Here is a 17,726-nt window from a genome sequence, read left to right as displayed (position 1 = left end):
TCTCCAGACTTGCCCCGACACCATGACAAGACTTCTGATGCTGTAGGTCCCGTCCTCCTCCATTATCCCGGGATCACTCGATCCCTCAGTGACCAGGCCAGAAATATTCCAGAAAATAGCAATCTGGTTGGAGGAAACTCCACTGACCAAACACATCAAGGACACATGATCATTCACATCCGGCTCACCCAGCGGGACAAATACCTGCACAGCCGTCATGTTGGTGGAACTGTCTGGGCAGAAATTGGGACACAGTTAACAATTAATTTACACAAAAGAGGTAATGCTTTGCATATTCAGAGTGAATTTCACTTGCTCTCTTACCTCCAACCAGGAGTGTGGTTCCTTTCCGGAACTGTGCAGACCGAGTATATACACAGTAGTAGGAACCAGAGTCATGCACCTGGACATTGCGAATTTTCAGAATCAACACATTCCCTGGATTGGCTTTTTCAAAACTAATCCTACGGTTGGTCGCAGTGTAGGGTGTAGTGTCCATTAGTATCGGGGCTTCACCCAGCCGCTGTTTGTACCAAGCATAGTTGGACACCAAATCCACTTCTTGAGTGTCATGACAGGGTAATCCCACCGTTTGGCCCACTTCAGCTGTCATTGTGAAGGGGATCTGAGACAGAGAGGACTCGGATTCTGTAACTAGAGAGATTATTGTGACATAAACACTGAGTATTGAAATATCTGAAGTCGACTCTAAACATCAAAATTGCCTCGAATTGTAATTAATTTTATTAATGCCAGAGGTGCATTAACACTGCAATGAAGTTACGGCGAAAATCCTCTATTCTCCACACTGCGGCACATGTTCGGAAACACTGAGGGAGAAGTTTTAGCACCTCCAATAAACCAATTAGCACCACCTTTGGATTGTGGGAGCAAACTGGAGCGATGGGAGGAAACCCACGCAGACGGGGAGAGGACATGGAGACTCCACACAGACAGTGACCCGAACCAGGGTATCGAACCCGGTTCTCTGGCGCTGTGAGGCAGCAGTGCTGCACAATCTCATTATTCCTTGTAATCATTGTTTGTTATGCTTATTTTCTTCGCTTTATGGGTGGAACTGATAAATGAACTTATATGACCAGTTCAAATGCCTTCACCTGAACACTGGCTCACGCTTTCGGCTTAGAAAAAGCTCATTCTGGTTTATAAAATTGATTCCGATTAAAATTCCCACCCGCCTCATACTCACAGTGAAACCTTAGGATTTGGAAAATGAGTATCAGAGATAGAGATTCTTCGGCCATCTTGATAGAAATTTCCTTGTGTTGTGTCTCGCGGGCTCGCTTCTATAGACACTGTGGACACAATGACGTGGTCTGCCTCCCATTCAGTTGGGCCTTTACAGATTCAATGGAAACTATGACGACCTCTGCTGTGGAGATGATGATGTCACCATTGGAGGGCAGTCTCGGGGTGAACACAATATTCGTTTGACAATCTTCACAGTTTGTGCGTCACAGCAGAGCAGCCGACTCGAAAAATCAAATCTCCTCGAATTAAAGTCTATTTTATTAACGACAGAAGTAGGCTTACATTCACACTGCAATGAAGTTATGGCGAAAATCCCCAAGTCTCCACACTGCGACGCCTCATTGGATACACTGAGGGAGAATTGTCAGCACCTCCAATACACCAACTAACACCTTTTTTTGGACTGTGGGAGCAAACTGGAGTGACGGGAGGAAACCCACGCAGACAGGGAGAGGATATTCAGACTCCACACAGACAGTGACCCAAACCAGGTATCGAACCCGGTTCTGTGGTGCTATGAGGCAGCAGTGCTATCCAGTGCCCAAATTGGTAGAGGCAATAATTAACTTTTCTCCACTGTCGTTCAGAGTGTGCGATTGGATAGATGCAGGCTGAAGGATGGGTTAACTTTTTTAAGTTTAAATATCTACAATTTTAATCATTTGTGGGACATGCGCGTGCTGGCTGGCCAACATTTACTGCCCATGACTTATGGAGGGCATTTCAGATTCATTGAGACTTTAGAACCAATTTACTGTGGATCTAAAGTCGCATGTTGGCCAGACCGGGTAAAGATGGCAGATTTCCATCCCGAAAGGACTTGAGTGAACCAGATCGGTTCATTCCCGACTGTGAACAATGGTTTCATGTTCACCAGTAGATGCTTAATCATAGGTTATTGTGTTGAAGTCAAATTTAAATCAACGCCCGTGTCAGGATTCTAACTGTGTCCCCAGAGCATTAACTGTGTTTCTGGATTAATAGTCTAGCGATAATAACAGGAGGCCATCGCCTCCCCACAACAGAAAACTGTTGCTGAGTAGTTGCTACTGGTACAATTTTCAGGACATCTATTCTGTTACCCCTCGGACTTGTGTTCTTGAACAAAAAGAGACCCAGTCTGTTTTCCCTTTCCTGTTACTGATGATAGTTACGTCCTGCTATCCTTCTAAGAAACTGCGGGAATTCCAGTGTCGGAATTTCCTCTTTGTACGATGGAGGAGCGCAAATGAAGACAGTTCGTCCAAATTTGAAATAAAGTCTTCTGTACAAAAGAGAACTTATGGGTGTTACAGATTTATGCCCCCTGCAGTTGGGTTTTGTTGTTTCCCAGTGAATTGCACAAGCAACTTCATCAAAATGGCGGCGCGGGGTCGTTGGGCCAAAGGGCCTGTTTCCCGTGCTGTGTTGTTCTTTGTTCTTTGTTTGTTAAAAGGAGTCGGGAAACAAAACTAAGGAGCATAGCTCGAAGTTGAGAGGGGAACTTATAAAGGGGTGTGTAGGGGTTAACTGCCTCATACAGAGTGTGGTGCCCATATGGAATGAGCTGCCAGAGGAGGTGGCAGAGCTGGCTACAATTACAACATTTAAAAGAAACTTGAACAGGTCCATGGATGGAAAAGGTTTATAGCAATATGGGCGAAACGCAGGCAAATGGGATCACTTCCGGTTTGGAAACTTAGTCGGCATGGACGAATTGGTGCTGTTTCCGTGAGGTTTCTCTCTCTCAAATTATATCCTAGCCTGTTCTCTGTTTGATCTAATACACCCCAGCCTGGACACACTCATCAATCTGTATTCTAACACTTAATCCCAACGTTTGACTACAGCAGGCGCTTCTGTGCCGAAAGCGCTCCAACGATTAAAACAGGAAATGCACTGATAGCTTCTGCTCGAACGTCAGTTTCCATCGCGAGCATCAGGTGGTGAAATGGTCGGAATCTTGGTCAGCGATCTCCTCCCCTCAGGGCGTTTTGCACAGCACCGAATGGGCTGTGAGTAAGGGTGTTCTGACCCTCACAGCAAACAGCTGCGGTCACAGGCAATGAGCCTCTTTGCTGCCGAGCCCCACTCTCTGCGGCTGCCTCTACCGACTCAAGCATTTGAGCAAAATAGTTCAGGCCCTCAGTGAGGCTCAGCAGTCACTGCTCATTTCAGAACCCATTTTGTCAGTAATCCTTTCTCCCAGGCTCTTCACATTCTGATTCATGTACAGGAGCAGTGGAGGATCTTTAAGGATATCTTTCTTGGTGCTCAGCAGAAATTTATTCCGATGGTCAAAAAGGATAGTAGGAGGAGAGGTAATAAGCCGTGGATAACGAAGGAGGTGAAGGAAAGTGTTAAACTAAAAGCGGAGGAATTTAGAGTAGCTAAGAGTAGTGGGCGAGAAGAGGATTGGGAGAGGTTTAAATGTCAACAAAGATTGACAAAGAAGTTGATAAAGAAGGGTAGGAGAAACTATGAAGCTGGGCTAGCGCTTAATATAAAAAAGGATAGCAAGAGTTTTTATAAATATATAAAAAGGAAGAGGCTGGCTAGGGTGAATGTTGGTCCTTTAGAGGATGAGAAAGGGGACCTAGTGGTAGGGGATGGGGATATGGCTAAGGTATTGAATAACTTTTTTGTTTCTGTCTTCACGGAGGAGGACGTGAATAATTTGCCGGGTGTTAGCGATGGAAAGGTGGTAGGACTGGAGGGTCTTAATGACATTACTGTTACTAGAGAGGCGGTGCTCGACAGACTGGAGGGGCTGATTGTGGACAAGTCCCCAGGACCGGATGGAATGCATCCGAGGTTTCTGAAAGAAATGGCGGAGGTGATAGTGGATGCCTTGGTGGTTATTTTCCAGACGTCGCTGGATTCCGGGTAAGTGCTGGATGATTGGAAAACGGCTAATGTTACGCCGTTGTTTAAGAAGGGTGCCAGGCAAAAGGCGGGGAATCATAGGCCGGTTCGTTCAACGTCTGTGGTAGGTAAAATGTTAGAATCTGTCATTAAGGAGGAAATTGCAAGGCATCTTGAAGGGAATTGCTTGATAGAGCAGACGCAGCACGGTTTCATTAAAGGGAAGTCGTGTCTGACAAATTTACTGGAGTTCTATGAGGATGTGTCTAGGGCGGTGGATAGAGGAGAGCCGGTGGATGTGGTCTTTCTAGATTTTCAGAAGGCGTTTGACAAAGTACCTCACAAGAGGTTATTGCAGAAGGTCGAGGGGCATGGAGTTGGGGATAGGGTGTTAGCGTGGATAGAGGATTGGTTGTCAAATAGGAGGCAGAGAGTGGGGGTCAACGGGTGCTATTCGGATTGGAGGATGGTGACTAGTGGAGTGCCCCAGGGGTCGGTGCTGGGGCCTCAGCTTTTTACCATTTATATAGATGATCTGGAGGAGGGAACCGAGTGTAGGGTGTCGAAATTTGCTGATGACACCAAGATTGGGGGAACGGCAAATTGTGCGGAGGGTGGTGAGAGTCTACAGAAGGATCTAGATAGGCTGGGCGAATGGGCCAGGAAATGGCAAATGGAATTTAATGTTGGCAAGTGTGAGGTGGTCCACTTTAGTAGGAAGAATGGTAGGAAGGACTATTACTTACGGGGCGAAAAACTGCAGCAGGCGACGGTGCAGAGGGACCTCGGGGTCCTTGTGCATGAGTCGCAAAAACCCAGCCTGCAGGTGCAGCAGGTGGTCAGGAAGGCGAATGGGATGCTGGCCTTCATAGCGAGGGGGATTGAATATAAAAGTAGGGAGGTCTTGCTGCAGCTGTATAGGGCATTGGTGACGATGCAGCTGGAGTACTGTGTGCAGTTTTGGGCGCCGCACCTGCGCAAAGATATTTTGGCCTTGGAAGGAGTGCAGAGGAGGTTTACTCGGCTGATACCGGAGTTGAGGGGGTTGAGCTATGAGGAGAGGCTGAATAAACTGGGCTTGTACTCGTTAGAGTTTACAAGAATGAGGGGAGATCTCATTGAGACGTATAAGATGATGAATGGGATGGATAGGATAGAGGTGGAGAGACTCTTCCCGCTCAGAAAGGACAGTAGGACTTGGGGGCACAGCCTCAAGATAAAAGGGGGGCGGTTTAGAGCGGAGTTGAGGAGGAACTTCTTCACTCAAAGGGTGGTGAATCTCTGGAATTCTCTGCCCGTTGAAGTGGTGGAGGCTGCCTCGCTAAATATTTTTAAGACGCGGGTTGATGGGTTTTTGATAAGAGAGGGGATTAAGGGTTATGGGGAGTGGGCGGGAAAGTGGAACTGAGCCACGACAGATCAGCCATGATCTTATTGAATGGCGGGGCAGGCTCGAAGGGCTAGATGGCCTACTCCTGCTCCTATTTCTTATGTTCTTAATGTTGGGATTAATCCCTTCACCAGCGCCTCTCTGGAATCGCACTGTGTAATGTCTACACAAACGCATGGTAACAAATCAGGAAGATTGCTATCTGTTTGAAATAAATGGATTTGAAAGCACGACAATCTGTATTTGCCCTCCCGGCCACGGCCCCAGGCTGAGTGTCTTGCTGTGTTTACCACTTCTGCCTCTCAGTTTCAGGGACCTGGGGTTGTTTCCGGGCTCAGGTCACTGTCTGGGCGGAGTTTCCACTGTCTCCCCATGTCTGTGTGGGTTTCCTCCGGGTGCTCCAGTTTCCTCCCACAGTCCGATAGACATGCTGGATAGGTGCACTGGCCTATTGTTCCAGTGAGACATCTCACAACACCAGGTTAGAGTCCAACCAGTTTATTTGATAGTAATAACACAAGCTTTTGGAAACGGTGTTCCTTCGTCAGGTGTGTGGAAGGTTCTGATCAGAGAGGGGCATGTAAAGACACACACAGTTTACAGAATACTGATTAGAATGCAAGTCTTTCCAGCTAACCTGCTGTTCAAGTCTTAAAGATGCAGACAATGTGAGTGAAGATAGAATTAGCGCAGGTTAAAGAGATGTGTATTGTCTCCAGACATGAGAGTAAGTGAGATTTTACAAGCCGAGGCAAGTCAGGGGGTCACAGATCTCCATCTATCAAATAAACTGGTTGGACTCTAACCTGGTGTTGTGAGACTTCTTACTGTGTTTACCCCAGTCCAGCTCCGGCATCTCTACGTCATGACTATTGTCCCAGAACAGGCACCAGAGTGTGCAGACGAGGGTTTCTTTCACACAAATGTCATTGCACTGTTAATGTAAGCCTACTTGTGACACTATTCAATAATGCATAAATAACTCGTTCTTGTCTCGAAGCTTTTGTTCCTAGCCATCCTCCGCACAATAGCGCCTGTTTAGGTACACGGAAGTAAACTTTAGCATGGTCAATGCCCCTAACCAGCATGTTTTTCATACTGTGGGAAGAAAGCGAAGAACCCAGAGGAAACCCAGGTGGAGAAAAGGAGAGCATGAGACTGCACAGGGACAGTCACCCAAGGCTGGAATTGAACTTCAGGCCCTGGCTCTGTGAGACAGCAGAGCTAACCCACGATGAACGGTATGTTTTGCCTGGATGGTACGTCGGAAGCAATGCTTTTCACTGTGCCCCAATACACGTGACAATGATAAATCAAGTCTGTGTACTTTATGATCGGTATGTTGTGCCTGTGTAGCGCACAAGAAACAATACTTCTGAATGTATCCCGATACATATGCCAATAATAAATCGGATCGTGTCAAATCATACACAGCCCAGTAAATTTCTGAATGAATGAATTTGTTTCTGATAGACAGGGGAATTAAGGGTTATGGGGAGAAAGCGGGAAAGTGGAACTGATCCACTTCAGATCAGCCATGATCCTATTGAATGGCGGGGCAGGCTCGAAGGGCTCGATGGCCTACTCCTGCTCCAATTACTTAGGTTCTTCTGTTTAAGAGAGTAAAGTTAACCCGTCCTACCCCGTCCAGGAAGCCTAATTGTCATTCTTAACAGATTTCTGTAGAACCAGTTTGCAATATCTGTTGGGGATGATTTTACGGCTAAATAAGCTATTTTCAATTTGAGAATGATTGTATGGGTTAGGAAGACAGAGGTTTTAGATTATATTGGAATTCATTTATCCATTAATGATCAGGCCAACGTTTTCCAGTTCAGAGTTTTATTGTTTATGAAATTAAAGGTGGTTTGGAAATACATTCCATTATGTCAGTAAACAGAAAACATTTCACATGTGACTGACATGCTCATTTGAGGAGCCGATTGTGTCTCCAAACGATAACATTCAAGAGTAAAATGTTTCCAGACGCAGCCAATGTAACCTGTAAGTCGTTTTGGGAATACTGTGCGTTTAAAAATGTGTTTTTGATCATGTTATTTAGTTGGGTTTTCAAGCAGCTCCTAGCATTGTGTTGGCCCTGCTTTTCTCACAGAGACCAGCGTCCTCTAGTTGTGACTGAAGCAATGTAATCGCCATCTGGTTCATTTTTAATCTGGACTAATGCAGAATCTTCAAGTGATATGATGATTTTGGAACTAACGGGTGGAACATGATCGACAAGTGTAAGGAAATTTGTACTCAATATGTAAGCATGTTAGTACTTAGAGAATTTGTACTGAATAATTGTACCTAAACTGGATATGAAATACGGAATCACGGATAGTATTAGAGTGTCTTCCTTGACGTAGAATTGGGATGGGTAATCAAGTATAGCTGATTTGTAACCTAATATAATCAAGTGTAGCAAATGTGATCAAAGCAGGAGGCCCAGAGAAGCAGTATAGCAGTTACTTACTAGCAAATGCAACCAATAGTCCCTTGGGGGGACAATGGACACAACCCAGCTGTCCCGCTTGAGATTGACCGTAATAAAAAGGAAATAACAGCATGTTTTTCTTCACATTCGGCCTAAGTCAGCTAAACCACTATTAGTGTACAAGCAGAGTCGTAAAGATAAAAGCAAGGGATATAACCACCATGGTTTCAAGAAGAAAAGAGAGGAAACAGGGGGTGATCAATCTCAAGCAAGACAGATAAAGGGTCAGTGGGTCGTAAAAGCGAGATAAGGATCTTGAGGTATGGAGCTGAAATGTGCTTAAAAAGACTGTAAGCCGATGGCTCGTTGGAGTGTTCCGGACATCCCGGCTTTATTTCTCTTGTACTGGAAAATAAAGTCTACTGCTTGGAGGATTACAACTCAGACTCTCTGTTTCAATCGGGTTAAATAAGTTGTCGTCTTGGGGAACCACGACAAAATTGGCGCTGCGAGCAGGGTGTTGTGGGAGACCGCCCGGAAACTAGCATCTGGAAGGAGTCGCGGAGACGGTGGTCCGACTGGGGCTGGACATCCCAAAGCCGGCATTCTGACAGCAAGGTAAGCAGACTTATATTGCATGTAAATCCTTGTTGTCGGAAAAAGGGATCTCGAGGCCCAGCGCACCCGGCTCTCTGCTGGTCCTGGACCTCCCCAACCCAAAGAACATCCTGCAAAGGTAAAACTAAATTGGGAAAAACACTTTGAGAGACTGAGTCTGATCTGAAGGGTAGAGTTTTGCATGCAAAGCGCGCCGCGAATACTGTGTTGTCTGTGAGTGGGTAAAAAGTGCGACGCAAAAAGAACCGAACGCTAATCGATGCAACTAGGTTAAGTCAAGCGGTTTGGAGCGGGATTCCAGGTTACGACTTGCCCAAGGAGAGTAAGTGTAGGAAGGCCTGCCAGTCCGAACCTACCCAGGACCTCGGGGAAAAGACGTCAACCGAGAGGGAGAGAGATCTGTGAGAGATTGCTCTCTTACCTAATACGGTAGTTAAAACTAAGGGGAGGTTATGTGATGAGGGAGCAGAAAGAGTAGAGAGAAGTATGTCAGTGGAACTGGGAACCCTGACATAGGCTTTTACTGAGGTGCGGGGTGAACGCTAATAGCAGTTATGTATTTGGAATTGTGCATGACTATATGACTGTTTGAGAGAGAAGGGGATTTGTCACGACATGAGACACCCAAATCAAACAGGTCAAATTTATTAGAGGCCAGTGAGCTCCCACCAGTAAAGGGTTAAAAAAAGAGACAAGCAGGCTGACTCTGTATGGTACAGAGAGAGAGAGAGAGGGTGTAACTGTGTAATTGAGACCCTCAGGTGATGTAATAGGTATAGCCAATCAAAGTGAATTGCTTTAAGTTTACTAAATTATGCAGGGATCGGACAGAGATTTGAATTCTGCCAAGTGGGAAAGGTGGCATTACATTGCATCTTAAAGTTGTAAGGAGAGTTAACCATTTAGGCACACAGTAGATTTGATTTTGTACTTGCCTGTGTTGGTTACAAAGGCAGAGCTGTAGAAATAATTAAACATGTAGATTGCACATTAGAATGCTTTCAGTATTTCTTCGTGCATCTGTGCTCCAAGTGATGTTTTGTTTTATTGTACCAGAATTGTAAGAAGGTGCAAGGGTCTTGATTTAGTGAGGATATTTAAAGGTGATAAAAATAAATCTTATTTTGGATTTTCTGAATCAGGCTTTAGTTAATTAAACTGCTGTACTTTGACTCACAATTAGTCTCAGAGGTATCTTTACCTACAAGAATTGGTGCTGAAACCTGGGATCTGTTTACGGGTCCGGTTGAATGGCCACAACCGGAGCTCCGGAATGGATTACCGAATTTAAGGGAGTGAATCAAAGTACAGTAGGTGCACATCTGTGATGAAAGAGTGTGAGAGTGTGTGAGAGGTCTGAGCTGAGCACGTGCAGATAAGGAGGTGTCTGTCTTTACACCCAGCCTTAGACCAGTTGTTAAGAGGGGTAGCCCCCTATGCGAAGCTCAGAAGTTTGAAGTGAGTGTAAAGGCTAGAAAAGGATGCCTGGGATGTGATGTTCAGATGAGAGTAAGAAAGAATCTGTCTGAGAGATCGCTGGAGTAGAAGGGAAAGCCGGCTTAATAGTGTGAGCTTAAGGGTGTAAGCCCACGAGTGTAAGCGGTGGTACGGAGGGGACTGATCACCCCTGATAGGTATCACCGGACTGTGATAAGAGCGACCTAGGGGTGGGATCCATTTCACCCACTAGATCAACAATGGAAATGATTGGGAAAAAAAAGGACGGAACTAAGATAATTGGAATTCTCTTAGTTTGAATTAATTAAACAGGTTTAAACTGGATTAATTGAACACATCTCAGTCTTGGGTAAAAAAAAAAATTGGGCTGACGACAAGGAGAGAATTGAAACGTCAGAATCACAGATTAGAGAGTTAGAAAAGAGAAACCAAACAAAGAAAATAGCAGTATTGTTAATACATCAGTTAGCTGGACTAATTGAACAAGTAGTCACTTCCACTAAGAAGTGGAGTGGGGATAAAAAAAAAATTCAGAAAATAGAAGGGTGGACATGGAAGCACCCAGAGAGAGAAAGAATAGAGGAAGGGATGGAAGGAGGGACAGAAGAAAGCAGTGCAGAGGAGGAGAGACAGTCAGTGTTAGGGGGACGAAGAAAATCAATGCGGAAAAGACACCAACCTGTAAAATATCCAGCCGAGGAACGAAGGCAGAAAGGGGTGTTCCCGGTGATTCTGAAGGGTGGCAGACTGCAATATATCCCTTGGTCAGATCAGGACTTGCCTAATTTAATTAACGAATTACCCAATATTTTGGACGGAGCCGGAAGGTGGATTGGACAGCTGGAGGCTGGAATGGTGGGAAAGAGGATGGCGCTGGGTGACATCAAAGCTCTCCTGACAAAAGTGCTGGGAATGGACCAAATGGCTGAAGTAATGAGACGTGCTGGCATCCCGACCGCAGCCTATGACCCAGATGTGGATGGAACACTAATGGATCCATACCGCCACGACATTTGGAAAGCACTACGGGATATGTACCCTAATCGGATGGATATCAAAACTCTGAGAGGGGAACCGTTGGGTGAGGAAGAGAATGCGGCCGTGTACATAGAAAACCAATTAAGAAGGTGGAGAAGGGACACGGAGAGGGACATTCTGACAGATCCACTAACCAACTCCCTGTTCCGAGCCGCAATCTTAGAAGGCCTGCCGACTTCAGCTAAGGCAAGACTGGAAGAAGTGGTGGGCCTGGATTCGAAAAACTACCGAGAGTTTGTGGACTATGTTGCCCATGCAGTGGAAAGACACCGCAGGGAGGAAAAAATGCAGACAAACAGTTGAAGGAGATACAACGTAAACTCCTGCAAGCCCAGCTGGAAGAAATTAAAAGTAAGGAAAAGCTGAAAGTGAAAGAAGACCCCACACTCAACAAAATAGCACTGATGGTGGTGAACCAAAAGACAGAGGAAATAGCTGCACCGATGCTAGGGAGAAACGGAGATGGAGGCCAGCCCATCATAACCTACAACATTTCTGCCTTCCCGCTGTCCATGAACCCAGGAGGCTATGGCTTAAATTATCAAAACCCTTATGCTCCACAAAATCAGACTGACTGGAATAGAAATGGGAAAGGACAAGGAGGTGGTAGGCCACCCTATCAGAATCAGAGAGGACAGGGACAGGGAAATCAGCAGCTTCCAAGGCAGGGACCGCCGCCTGGCCCTCCAGGCGTATGCTGGGGGTGCGGGGAAGCAGGACATATAAAAAGAAATTGCCCACAGAACTCTTACAGGCAGGGAGAAAACCAGCAGCAGATAGGCCAGCAAATGGCGCAAATGCCGTTGAATAACACCCCCGTGCTGCAGGGACCTGTGAATTTTCAGAGCTCCCTATAGGGGGGCCCTGAGAACCCTGAAATGGTAGGACAGTACGTACAAATAACAGATACAGCAGATCAGGAACCCATAATTAGTGTTAGAGTAGGAGGGGTTGAGGTCCCCATGATGATAGACACCGGCGCCACGTGTACGTGCATACAAACAAAATATGCGAATCACCTACCATTATCAAACCAGTTTGTGAAAACTGTGGGGTTCTCGGGGAAAGTAACGTTAACTCAGATGACAACGCCGGTACCTGTCACCATTGGAAGCAAAACTACTCATGTACCTATATTAGTGTGTGATAGAATGCCATTAAATTTATTAGGAAGAGATGCAATCTTAGGTTTAGGACTAAAATTAGAATGTACAGAACAAGGAATTGATTTGATGGGAGTGTATTTACTCGGAGTACCAGGAAAGGAAGGGGTTAATGTGTACTGGTTGGGAGACATAGAGGAGCAAGTTAAAAAACAGGTATGGGAAGTTTGGGGAGAGCTGATAGATACTTGGGTTCCACAGGCCGAATGGCCAAGGACAGAACTGCACAGCACAATGATATTTGATGAAGAACAGAAACCCGAGATACAGGAGAAATGGGAAAAGGAGGCAGGACGAGAACAAGAGATAAGGTCGGAAAGTATTTTAGTTGGCCCAGAGGGAGCGGCCCTCACGGTCGTGAGGGATGAATGGGTTAACAAATGGTTCTCTGTATCTGGGTCGGAACCACATGTTACATTAAAAGTGAATCCGAGACACAGATCAAAAGACCTAGGACCAATCGTACTGAGGGCACGGGAATTAGAATTTGTTCAGACAGAAAACGTAGATATTTGGACGTCCAGTAATGGACAAATGTTGAAGATAATCTTGGATGTTAAAATGATTGGGAAGCCAAAACAGGTAAAAATAGAGGCAGAGATTGAGAAGCAGGAGCAGGAGTGGAGAGAGAGCTTTGAAAAGGATTTGAATTCCCTCCCACAGGAGCTATGGTCCAGACAGGACACTGATGTGGGGAGGGTTAAAAATGCTAATCCAGTGGAGGTTAGACTAAAGACCGGACGACAAGGACCTTACAGACCGCAGTATCCGATTAAGGCAGAAGCAATTGAGGGAATTAGAGGAACAATTAGGGGACTGATAGAAGCAGGGGTATTAAAGGAAACTCGGAGCAAGTGTAACACACCACTGCTACCGGTAAAAAAGGCGGATGGGGAAAAATGGAGATTGGTGCATGACTTGAGGGCAGTAAATGAGGTAGTGGAAGACATGCCAGTAGAGGTTCCCAACCCCTACACCCTGTTGACTAATATACCGCCTGAAAGCAGATGGTTCACTGTAGTAGACCTATGCTCAGCATTTTTTAGCGTGCCGCTAGCTCAAGAAAGCCAGTATCTCTTTGCATTTACGTTTGAAGGGAAACAATACACATATAACAGGATGCCCCAAGGATTCAAGCATTCCCCACATGCATTCAACCAGGTGTTGAGGGCAGATTTGGAGGGGATACAGTTGGAGGGAACATTGATACAGTATGTGGATGATTTATTATTATGCGCAGAGACAAGAGAGCAATGCAGGAAGGACAGTTTAAAACTATTGGAAAGATTAGCAGAAGGGGGTCACAAAGTATCCAGGAAAAAGCTGCAGTTGTGCCAGAAAAAAGTAGAATACTTGGGGAGAGAGATATCAGCAGGGCAAAAGGGGATAGCTTCACAGCAAATAGAAGCAGTACTAAAAGTTCCGAAACCACAGATGGTGGGGCAAATGATGACATTTTTGGGAATGACAAGATTCAGTTCAGAATGGGTGGAAAGCTATGCAGAAAAAACACAGGCACTACGAAAGATAATGCAGGAGGCAGGGTGTGAAGAATTAAAAGCCAAACTAAAATGGGATAAAGATGCTTCAGAAGCATTTGAGAATATAAAGAAAGAAATGGCACAGGCACCAGCATTGGCTTTACCAACCTATGACAAACCTTTTGACTTATTTGTGAGTAACAGAGAAGCAGGGTTTGCTACAGCAGTGTTAATGCAGGAGAATTGCAAGGGCAAACGAAGGCAGGCTGTAGCATATTACAACACCAAGCTAGACGACGTAGCAATGGGGTATCCTCCTTGCTATCAAGGTCTGGCAGCAGCTTGGTGGGCATACGAAAAGGCAGCCACAGTCAAAATGGGGTATGGAATTGGCTGGACAATATGTTAGGAAGATGGGGGGCCTGGTTTGCTAAAGCTGGAGTTGTGACAGCCATGACAATAACCATCCTGGGATTAATATTTTGCTGTTTTTTACCTGTCTTGAGATCCCTCCTTGCTAGATTGGCAGTGCGACAAATGGTGACACAAGTGACAGGCAACCCACGTTCGGGAGGGACAACTAAGGAATGGGGAAACATTGAACTGCCCCCGCTGGATGAATTCACAATGACCCTGGTCGAAATTGAAACTTGTCAGTTCGCGAAATAGCTGCACTAGTGGAGGATCGTTCTACAACCTCACCGATGCCTACGGAGACCAAGAGACTTAGTCTGTACACAGGAATCAGTCTTTTTCCCTTCCCTAGACAAGGGTGGGAAGGTTTTTGGCTGATGACTGTTAAGGGCAGGCAATCTGGGGGAGCAACCTAAAAATTCGGACTTTTGCTAGACAAGCCATGATAAGACTAGAATGGGGACATTAATCCCTGACCAAAATACTTGGCTCCCCCACGTTGCCTACAAGTGTGATTAAATATGTGCATGTGAACGGGGTCAAACAAGGGGGACTATCTGAGCTGGCCTTGATAATTGGAATGAGACTAGGGGATAGTCTCAAAGGGGGGATATGTAAGGAAATTTGTACTCAACATGTAAGCATGTTAGTACTTAGAGAATTTGTACTGAATAATTGTACCTAAACTGGATATGAAATACGGAATCACGGATAGCATTAGAGTGTCTTCCTTGACGTAGAATTGGGATGGGTAATCAAGTATAGCTGATTTGTAACCTAATATAATCAAGTGTAGCAAATGTGATCAAAGCAGGAGGCCCAGAGAAGCAGTATAGCAGTTACTTACTAGCAAATGCAACCAATAGTCCCTTGGGGGGACAATGGACACAACCCAGCTGTCCAGCTTGAGATTGACCGTAATAAAAAGGAAATAACAGCATGTTTTTCTTCACATTCGGCCTAAGTCAGCTAAACCACTATTAGTGTACAAGCAGAGTCGTAAAGATAAAAGCAAGGGATATAACCACCATGGTTTCAAGAAGAAAAGAGAGGAAACAGGGGGTGATCAATCTCAAGCAAGACAGATAAAGGGTCAGTGGGTCGTAAAAGCGAGATAAGGATCTTGAGGTATGGAGCTGAAATGTGCTTAAAAAGACTGTAAGCCGATGGCTCGTTGGAGTGTTCCGGACATCCCGGCTTTATTTCTCTTGTACTGGAAAATAAAGTCTACTGCTTGGAGGATTACAACTCAGACTCTCTGTTTCAATCGGGTTAAATAAGTTGTCGTCTTGGGGAACCACGACACAAGTCAGCTGATGCCTGGGGACTTTTTTTAACCTTTCACAGAAAAGAACAATGAACAAAGAAGATAGAACAAAACAGCACAGGAAACAGGCCCTTCAGCCCAACAAGCCCGCACCACCATTTTAACATTGTGAGTGCCCTCTTCTACCTGTGACTTTGTCTACGCCTATTGGACTCCACAATAAAGGAATTAAAACCAGATTGAGGGATGCCTAATTTAGGGACAATTTGTCCAAGTTTTTCGTTTTCTTGTTCAGCAGTAGCCTGAGGTGGGGAGCAGCTACAGCGCATTTGCCCTTGCTCTGGAGTTGGAAACAATGCTGTGTGTGAGTTACTGTTAGAAGCTGATGGAGGCTGGCATGTCCCAGTCCATTTCTCTCTCCAGAGGCTTTTTGGAAATTTCCGGGACTCGGAAGACTCAGCGATTTAATCCAAAAGGATCAATTCACGACAGGTGTTAAAAAGCTGAAAACTCAGCACCTTTTGAAAGCGATAACCTTTTGTGCTAAGCTTAGTAAGGTGCGTATGTTTGGGGTATGTTGTTTGAATTGGAACTCCATAGACAGCTGACTGGTAAAGTCTATTCTACGTCATGTTCGAATCGTCTAATTGGGAAATGTTATGCTAATTCTTTTGATTTAAACTGAACTGTATTCTTAAATAAACTTTGTTTGATAAAAACTTCGGTGTTGCTTATTTGAATCATACCCAGAATGAAGCACCTTCTTCTCAACTGTGCCAAATTCAAATGTAAGAACATAGGATTTAGTTTCCAGAATTGTCATCATTGTTCGCCGCATGTTCCCATGAAATTTGGGTGACCTGACCGGGCTCATTTCTCATTTCTCGGTCCAGTATCGCTCCCTCTCTCTTAGGAGTATCAACATATTGTTCCAAAGCATCTTCCTGGGCACATTTTACAAATTCCTTCCCATCCGGACTCCCCATCCCTAAGGGATTTCTGGTCTATATGAGGGGAATTACAACAACCGTATTTTTTTTCTACACCTACCCAGAATCTTTTTTATACATCCGTTCCACAACTTTCTGTGGGCTGTTGGGAGGCCTATAGTATAACCCCAACAAAGTGACTGCGCCCTTCCTGTCTCTGGGCTCTGCCCAAAGTGTTTTGTTACATTATCGTTCCAAATTTTCCACCCTCTGCACGACTGCAACATACTCTCCAACCAATATTGTTATTCCCCCACCTCTTCCAGCCCCTCCTCTATCTCACCTAAAACGCTTATACCCCGGAATATTCAGCTGTCAGTCCTGTCCTTCTTTTAACTAAGTCTCTGTCACTGCAACCACATCCAGGTTCCCTCCTGTATTAAAGCTGTAAGCTCATCTGCCTTGCCTATTCGCTCCTTGCATTTTAGCAGATGCACTCCAGACCTCCAGGCTCACTGAGTTCATCCTCCCCGAGATTGCTCTTCCTCTAAAGTAGACTTCTCTTGACCTCATGCGCCCCCCCCCTCCCCCGGTCTCTGCACTTGCTGACATTTTCTGATTCCCACCCCTGGAGAATTCTTTAAAGTTTGGGTGTTTTTATCTGAGGAACGATATCCTTCCTATAGAGGGAGTAAAACGGCGGTTAACCAGGATGATTTCTGGGATGTCAGATCTGTCGTACGAGGAGAGATTGAGTCAGATAGGGTAATATTCAATGGAGATTAGAAGAGAGAGAGGGGACGTCGTAGAATTGTACAAAATTCTAATAGGGTTAGAGGGGACAGATTCATAAAGAATGCTCCCAATGGCGGGGGAATACAGAACAGGAGTCAACGTTTGAGGATAGGGAGTAAATGTTATTGGACTGAGGTGGGGAGAAATGTCTTCACCCAAAGAGTGGTGAATGCGTGGAATTCACTCACACAGAATACAATTGATGTCAATATGTTATGTGACTTCAAGAAGAAACTACAAATAGCTTTTGGGGCTAAAGGGATCAAGAAATATAAGGGGAAATGGGGATCTGAATATTGCATTTGGCGATAAGCTGAGATTATGATGAATGGCAGAGCAGGTTTGAAGGGCCGAATGGCCCGCACCTGCTTCTAGTTTCTATGTTTCTATGTTCCTTTGTTTCGAGATAGTTACAATGAGCGGGAAATAATTACTTGCCTGGTTGGACACTCGCTCGAAAGTCTTCCCTCTTCTGGGAGAAAATAATCTCCACTGTCAAAGCAGCTCCATGTGGTTTCAGTTCTGTGATCCATAACTGAAGATGATGCGAGCTGCTGAGGACTCCATGTGGAAACTCACGCACAGGATCACCTGCGTGCATAAAACCCCAACGCAGCAAG

Source organism: Carcharhinus amblyrhynchos, unplaced genomic scaffold (genome assembly GCF_965287045.1).
Source record: "Carcharhinus amblyrhynchos unplaced genomic scaffold, sCarAmb.v2.hapA scaffold_46, whole genome shotgun sequence".
Lineage (NCBI taxonomy): Eukaryota > Metazoa > Chordata > Chondrichthyes > Carcharhiniformes > Carcharhinidae > Carcharhinus > Carcharhinus amblyrhynchos.
The sequence above is the reverse complement of the archived record's forward strand: the minus strand, read 5'-3'. Positions refer to the sequence as shown.